The sequence below is a fragment of the Dendrobates tinctorius genome, unplaced genomic scaffold (assembly GCF_039654945.1).
Source record: "Dendrobates tinctorius isolate UK_male_01 unplaced genomic scaffold, ASM3965494v1 ptg000070l, whole genome shotgun sequence".
In the NCBI taxonomy this organism is placed as follows: domain Eukaryota; kingdom Metazoa; phylum Chordata; class Amphibia; order Anura; family Dendrobatidae; genus Dendrobates; species Dendrobates tinctorius.
Window position 1 is genome coordinate 12,313,127 of NW_027361738.1, and position 8,987 is coordinate 12,322,113.

Consider the following 8,987-nt stretch of genomic DNA (forward strand, 5'->3'; position numbering starts at 1 on the left):
GAAGGCCCTCCAGAAGTTTTTGGGTTTTGCTAATTTTTATCGGAAATTTATAGCAAAATTTTCTAGTATTGCCAAGCCATTGACTGATCTGACTAAGAAGGGTGCTGATGTGTTGAATTGGTCTCCGGAGGCTGTTGCTTCCTTTCAGGAGCTGAAGCGAAGATTTACCTCCGCCCCGGTTTTGCGGCAACCTGATGTCTCACTCCCGTTCCAGGTAGAGGTGGATGCTTCTGAGATTGGTGCAGGAGCTGTTTTGTCCCAAAAGGATCCTGTAACATCTAAAATGAATCCCTGTGCTTTCTTTTCCCGAAAGTTCTCTCCATCTGAATGTAACTATGATGTGGGGAATGAGGAACTGTTGGCCATGAAATGGGCATTTGAGGAGTGGAGACATTGGTTGGAGGGAGCTAAACATCAAGTTGTGGTCCTCACTGACCACAAGAATTTGATTTACCTAGAGTCGGCTAAACGCTTGAACCCTAGACAGGCTAGGTGGGCCTTGTTTTTTACACGTTTTGATTTTGTGGTCTCTTTTCTTCCTGAAACTAAGAATGTCAAGGCAGACGCCCTCTCTAGGAGTTTCTTTGCTGATTCTCCTGTGGTGACCAAGCCTGCTACCATCTTAGGCGAAGGGGTAGTTCTTTCTGCCATCTCGCCCGATTTGAGACTTGATCTGCAAGAGTTCCAGGAGGACAAACCTGAGCGTTGTCCCAGTGGAAAGTTGTATGTTCCTGACCAGTGGAAGAAGAGAGTGATGTCTGAAGTTCATTGCTCTGCATTGGCTGGTCATCCAGGTATTTTTGGTACTAGAGATCTGGTGAGTCACTCTTTTTGGTGGCCCACCTTGTCTCATGATGTCAGGAATTTTGTGCAGTCCTGTGGGACTTGCTCCCGGTCTAAATCTTGTTCTCGATCTAGTGGGTTGTTGATGCCTTTGCCGGTCCCCAGGAGGCCATGGACCCATATTTCAATGGATTTCATCTCTGATATGCCGGTCTCTCAAAGAATGACTGTTATTTGGGTGATTTGTGATAGGTTCTCTAAGATGGTTCATCTTGTACCACTCCCTAAGTTGCCATCTTCCTCTGAGTTGGTGCCCCTGTTTTTGCAACAGGTGGTTCGCTTACACGGGATTCCTGAGAACATTGTATCTGACAGAGGAGTTCAGTTTGTGTCTAGATTTTGGAGGACTTTCTGTTCCAAGCTGGGAATTCAGTTGTCCATCTCCTCTGCTTTTCACCCTCAGACCAATGGGCAGACAGAGAGAACAAACCAGACCTTGGAGTCATATTTGAGATGTTTTATTTCCGCTGATCAGGATGATTGGGTTTCATTCTTGCCCTTGGCCGAATTTGCTTTAAATAATAGAGCTAGTTCTGCCACTTTGATGTCACATTTTTTTGTAACTTTGGGTTTCATCCTCGATTTTCTTCAGGGCAGGTGGAGCCTTCTGCCTGCCCAGGTGTTGACACTGTGGTGGAGAGAATGCACCAGATCTGGGACCAAGTGGTGGATAAGTTATCTCTCTCCCAGGAAAAGGCCCAGCGGTTTTCCAATCGACATAGGACCATTGGTCCCCAGTTTAAGATTGGTGATATGGTGTGGTTATCATCAAAAAATATTGCTATGAAGGTGGCTTCTCCTAAGTTTAAGCCTAGATTTATTGGACCTTACAAGATTTTGGAGATTATTAATCCGGTCTCTTTTCATTTGGCTCTTCCTGTCACATTTAAAATACATAATGTGTTCCATAAGTCCTTGTTGAATAGGTTTGTTGAATCAGTTGTTCCTGGGGTGGCACCTCCAGACCCTGTATTCGTTGAAAGTAACATGGAATATGAGGTAGAGAAAATACTGGATTCCCGTCTGGCTAGACGGAGACTCCAGTATTTGGTTAAGTGGAAGGGTTATGGTCAGGAGGATAATTCCTGGGTCTCAGCCTCTGATATTCATGCCAAAAGATTGGTGCGTGCCTTTCATCGGGCTCACCCTGATCGCCCTGGTGGCGCGGTTGAGGGTTCGGTGACCCCTCCTCAAGGGGGAGGTACTGTTGTGAGTTCATTTTCCCCTTCATCACTGAGGTCTGGTGAACTCCCTATTCTGGGAAAGGAAGGTAATGAGCCTGATTATCAGGCACCTGAGCCTAATGAGGATGACTGGCTGAGTGGAGTCACGGACTGGATATAGGGCTGCCGATGCCCTTCTGCCCTGCGGGTGATTTCTCTGTGGACTTCTAGGACACCAGTCTGATTCCTGCTCCTCTAAAGCTAAGTTTTCTGCTTTGCCTGTTAGCATTTTTGTTTTGTTTTTTTTTCCCTTGCTTTTCTGGATTCTGCCATTCCCTGCTGGGGTGATGTGAATCTCATTTTGCCTGTTGCTCTGTCTTCAGAATATTCCTGAGTACTGACATAGCTTTTTTGAAGCCTAGCTTCTTCAGGGCCTTTTTCACTGTCAGTCTGTTGGCTCTTATTTTCATAGGGTTTTTCATGGACTGCAGACAGCAGCCTTCCTGTCCTTTCCTATCTAGTTAGCTTGTGCCCCGTCTTTGCTCAGTCTATCTTTCTGTCTGTGTTAGTGTTTTCATCTTGCTTCACCGTCATTATATGTTGGGGGCTGCCTATTGCTTTGGGGTCTGCTCTGGGGCAGTTTAGATTTACCCTTTCTTTCTTTAGGCCTATTTAATTCTCCGGCTGTGATCGAGGGGTCTAGGGCATCGTAGGAACCCCCCACAGCTACTGTTAGTTGTTGTGGATAGGATCAGGGGTCTGCAATCCGATAGCTGCCAACCTCTCTGGTTTTCTGGACTTAGCTAGCATTTCTGTTTTTGCCTCCTACGGTGACTCAATCATAACAGCCTGGCATAGGGGGGAGGCTGGGGAATAGCGGGGAGACAGGTGGATTAGTCGGGCAGCAGAGTGTAGGATGGACTGGAGCGGAGCCAGAGTGCTAGAGGGGAGGCCAGAGAGTAGGAGGTTGCAGTAGTCGAGGCGGGAGATGATAAGAGCATGCACTAGTGTTCTTGTGGTTTCGTGGTTGAGGAATGAGCGGATCCGGGAAATATTTTTGAGTTTGAGGCGGCAGGAGGAGGCGAGGGCTTGGATATGTGGTTTGAAAGAGAGCGCAGAGTCGAGGATCACCCCAAGGCACCGAGCGTGTGGGACTGGGGAAAGAGAGCAGCCATTGACATTGATGGATAGGTCTGGAGGAGGGGTAGCGTGAGATGGGGGAAAGATGATGAATTCTGTTTTGTCCATGTTCAGTTTGAGAAACCAAGCAGAGAAGAAGGCTGAGATAGCAGACAGACATTGTGCGATTTCAGTCAGTAAGGAGGCGAAGTTGGGTCCAGATAGGTAGATCTGCGTGTCATCAGCATAAAGGTGGTACTGCAAACTGTGGGATTCTATGAGCTGTCCCAAGCCAAAGGTGTAGATGGAGAATAGTAGGGGTCCTAGGACAGAGCCTTGAGGAACACCGACAGACAGGGGGCGAGGTGCGGAGGTGGTGTGTGAGAGGGAGACACTAAATGTTCGGTCTGTTAGGTATGATGAGATCCAGGATAGGGCCAAGTCTGTGATGCCAAGAGATGAGAGAGTCTGTAGCAGGAGGGAATGGTCGACGGTGTCGAAGGCAGAGGACAGGTCCAGGAGAAGGAGGACAGAGTAGTGTCGCTTGCTCTTGGCGGTTAGTAAGTCGTTAGTGACTTTAGTTAGGGCAGTTTCAGTTGAGTGATGCGGTCGGAAACCAGATTATAACCGGTCAAAGAGGGAACAGGAGGAGAGGTGAGAGGACAGTTCAAGATATACATGCTGTTCCAGTAGTTTTGAGGCGTAAGGGAGAAGAGATATTGGGCGATAGACACAGAGGATGGGTCAAGGGAGGACTTTTTGAGGATGTGTGTGATTGAGGCACGTTTGAAGGATAAGGGAAAGACACCATTTGTAAGCGAAAGGTTGAAGAGGTGTGTTAGAGATGGGATGAAGACTGTGGCCAAGTTAGGGATGAAGTGAGATGGGAGTGGGTCGAGGGCACAAGTGGTGAGGTGTGATCTTGACAGAAGGGTGGAGAGCTGATCGTCTGTCATGGTGGAGAAGCTGGCTTTTGCACAACAGGGCTGAGCGGCTAAGAGGGGCATTGGGGGCTGCGGGCCAAAGTTTTGTCTGATCGTGTCGATCTTCTGCTTAAAGAAGGAGGCAAAGTCTTCAGCAGAAATGAGAGGAGGGGGAGGAGGTGCTGTGGGACGGAGTAGAGAATCGAAAGTGTTGCAGAGCTGTTTAGGGTTAAGAGACAGGGAGCATATGAGAGATGCGAAGTAAGTTTGTTTTGCAGCAGAGAGCGTGGACTTAAAGCTGGCAAGGGACTGCTGGCAAGGCACCCCATTTTGGCCATTAGTGTGTGTCCCGGCGGTCGAACAGACATCCACCAATCTGCAAGTTATCACTACTAACTACGTTTCTTTGGACAACCCTTTATACAGGATATGTGTCTTTCTTTTCTCTTCCTTTTTCCTGGCAGTCTCTAGTGCCTGGACATCTGTAATAACAAGTGAATATATAAGAACGAAAGCATAGAAAAGCATAGGTCTCTGCACACAAAACAGAAAACCTTGCCAAAACTAAAAATGCTTTATATACAGTAAGGGCACCCAGAGACTTCTTTTATGCAAACCCACTGGAAATAAAGCATATGCCAAGGCATGCACAGGAAAAGCCAGAACAGACAAAATCCACTGTGCAAGTTCAACTCCATTGAAGGTAGAAGGACAAGGTGAAACACAGAGTAGAGCACAAGCCAGAAAAGCTAGAGAGGCATGCCTGTAAGCTAACAGATGCTCTGCAGCAGAGCTAGGCACCCTGAAATCACCCCCATGGTTAGGCTATGTTCCTATGTTCACATGTCCAGTAATGATCCATTGTCATAGATCCAGCAGCAATCAGTTGACAAAAAAGTTGGATCTATTTTCCATAAACTTCAATGTTAAAAAAAACGGATCCAGCAGAGATCAATTTTTTTTTTTTTAAACGGACTTAAAAGTTGTGTCTGCACAACTTTTTTACTAACAGATTTCTGCTGGATCCATAATAACAAATCACTTCTGGACATGTGAACATGTGAACATCTAGCCATTGACATCTAGTACACAGCTAGTGATGGTCAAGGGAATGTGAGCCCAGATATGATAGTTTCTTTTGCGTGCAATTATCCTCCCCTGTGAAGGAGAAATGTGTCCGGAGGCATGTAGGGCTTTATAGGGTAATTTATCCACTAGGGCAAGTTGGGGACTGCCGTTGTAAGGGCAGAAGTCTTGGGGACCTAGGGCTGACTAGTGCTGAATGAGCACAATAGGGACATGTATGGATCTCCCTTCTCATCTATACTAGAATGCTACCTGCTGGGCTGATATATGGCTTAAGGACATCGTCCCCAACAAGACTCTGTTGAGACCATTCTAGTTTATATATTTTGTGTTGCGTATCCAGCAGTGATTTGGCACTGATTTTGTTTGATTTATTTTAAAGTACCCTTTTGCTTGTTGACCATTGTCACAGAAGTGAAGGAGGTAAGGGAGTGGGGGAAGGTTGGAGCTGTTCACGCTGGTAGTTTAGATGAATACTTTGCTGTAATCAAAAACCAATGGGTGCTGTACCTGCTGGTGATTGAGGACTGCCGGGGGTCTGTACGGGCCTGCCGGGGGTCTGTACGGGCCTGCCGGGGATCTGTGCGGACTGCCGGGGGTCTGTGCGGACTGCCGGGGGTCTGTGAGGACTGCCGGGGGTCTGTACGGGCCTGCCGGGGATCTGTGCGGACTGCCGGGGGTCTGTGCGGGCTGCCGGGGGTCTGTGCGGACTGCCGGGGGTCTGTGCGGGCCTGCCGGGGGTCTGTACGGGCCTACCGGGGGTCTGTGCCGGATGCCGGGGGTCTGTGCGGACTGCCAGGGGTCTGTGCGGGCCTGCCAGGGGTTGTGTGTGTGTGCAGGCATTGTCCGATGGGACTACAAGTCCCATCGGGCTATGCCTGCTACAATGACAGTGATTGACACATTAGCCAATGATGGGACAGTAGTAGTCCCATCATCCGGCTAATGTGTTGAATGTAAAAAAAATATATATACATACTACATACATGCAACATTCATACAACATACATACATACTACATACATACCTCATATATACTACATTCATACAACATACATACATACTACATATATACTACATTCATACAGCATACATACATACTACATATATACAACATTCATACAACTTACAACTTACATGCATACTACATACATACTACATATATACAACATTCATACAACATACATGCATACTACATACATACTACATATATACTACATTCATACAGCATACATACATACTACATACTACATACATACTTCGTATATACAACATTCATACAACATACATACTACATATATACAACATTCATACAACATACATACATACATACTACATACATACTTCATATATACTACATTCATACAACATACATACTACATACATACTACATATATACAACATTCATACAACATACATACATACAACATACATACATACATACATACATACTACATACTTACTTCATATATACTACATTCATACAACATACATACATATTAACGGAAATGTTGAAATCCAAAATTGGAGCATATTGAAACAAATCATATACTATTATAGCCCCTTACTAAATATTGGACCCATATTTGAGTTAAAAAATACATGAAAACCGAAAAAAGAGATATGAGCTCAAGTAGACAAAATATAACAATCTTTATTACATGTAAAAATATATACATGACATAAATATTAAAAAGGTGGGAAATCCAATTTGAAATACCACCACCCACAAGTCCACTACAAAAGGATATACCAAAAGCCAAGGCACGGTGCTGCTCTTACATAACCGCCAAACAATGCGGGAGTAATGGGCACAAACATCCCCAAATGTATTAATCACTAAGATTCCCCATAAGCAGGCACAGTGTCCCAATACAAAAGAATAACATACCTCCTGTTGGTGGTGATATAAGCCACTACGTACGTTTCGGCATTCAGCCTTCTTCCGGGGGTTAACATCACACCTACCAGAGCGTGTCTTTATATATAAGGCAATCCAATCATAAGTCCCCTCACAAATCACCTTCTTTTTACAATGAATGCTATTGGTTATTCGCTTCTTAGAGGGTGGGTACATTTAAATCCTCACCATATCCAGGGAGGGGGGCGTATTACATGTAGACAGTGGGCGGAATAATTAAATAATCACACCTATCCGCTCGAAGCACCCATCGTAAACCCGCCCACCGTGTAGCTAATAAGGCCCATCTGGTAAATCTACATAAGAAAGCAACATGTAGTCAGGGTGTACCGACAGTGCCACTCCATAGTGGCGCATGCCGCACCGACAAGCGGCCCGAGAGAACCGCCGGACGCGGCAAGATGCCAGGTCCCGGGACGCGAGCTAAGCCCCTCCCACGTCTGACGTAGGAGGAACCCGCCCACGCAACCGAGACACAGCGTCAGACGCCGCATCCAGCGATGCCCCCGAGCCACCCGGCGGGCGCACGCGCACAAGGTGCACTCCGGGCAGCCCGAATAAAACCATACCCGGACAGAAGGGATTACCCTCATAATCAAATAGCTAATTTCAAATATAAGACAAAGTACCCAAATACAAAATCCCCTATTACTAAGAACCTACTAATATATATACCTATAAAAATACATAGCTATTAGGGGCATTAAAGTAATATACTTAATAAAAGCAGAATATTGCACTGAAAAAAATGATTGTATCGCAAGGTTAAACACTTCATTACCAGATGGCCAAAATAAGAGGTAAGGAAAGCACCCACCCGTAGAAACTCCTAATACTGGAAGACCACTGAAATATGGAAGAATATAATAATTGGAAATATTACAATAGTCTTGAAGATATAAAAATCTTCATAGACCATAATGTACCAATAGCAAGTATATATCGAAGAACGACTAGAACCCATAGGAGACACTATATAAATTTAATGCACTAATTGCAAAAATATCTTCACCCACCCCCCGCACATACTGTCTACTGCAAAGATAATCCACATTCCGCATAGAAATAGCGATTTAAACATGTGAACATATCAATAACCTATAATATACAATAAATGTAATAAAGTCAGCAAGACATCCTAAACATTTAAATGCATAATGGTCACAATGTGTACATACGGAAGAGAATGCAGAAAGTCATTACACATATTACAAGTACAGAAAACTTTTTTCCATTTTCCAATAAAGTCCCTTTCAAGGAATCCAGCCGTGTATCCCAGATATACAGCATTACTTGATATTCAAACTGATAGTAATGTGGTTGAGGAAATTCACGACGGGTCCACACGGAGCACAAAAAACACGCTCTGTAATTGAACAAAGAATAAATAAAGTGAATATACATAAAAACAAGGTGAGATAAAAATTGAGCAGAAGGGGGGGCGGTTTAAAGAAACGGAACGAGGCTGCAGGTCTCATTGAGACCATATGGATACATGGTCTTCAGAGTCCAAATCCATTTTGTTTCAAGTCTTGTTAGAGGTCGGCTAACTTCACCCCCCCTAACATCAAGGAGAATTCTATCAATACCCCTCACTTTAAGTCCCCTAGGATCACTCTGATGGTACAGTTTGAAGTGTCTGGGTATCGTACGTAAATGATCAACACATACCTCTTCCCTAGCAGCAAGAATATCACGTACATGTTCCCTTATACATATTTTCAAAGCTTTCGTGTTGAGGCCTATATAAATCTTATTATAAGGGCAGTGGGCATAATAGACCACTGCCTTAGTGGAACACGTGATCGATTGAGTTATTTTATACTGCTTGCTACCATCAGAAGAGGAAAAAGTATTGGCATGTTCTACATTCGGGCATGCTACGCATTTACCGCACGGAACACATCCCCACTTTTGTTTTCGAGATGGAGC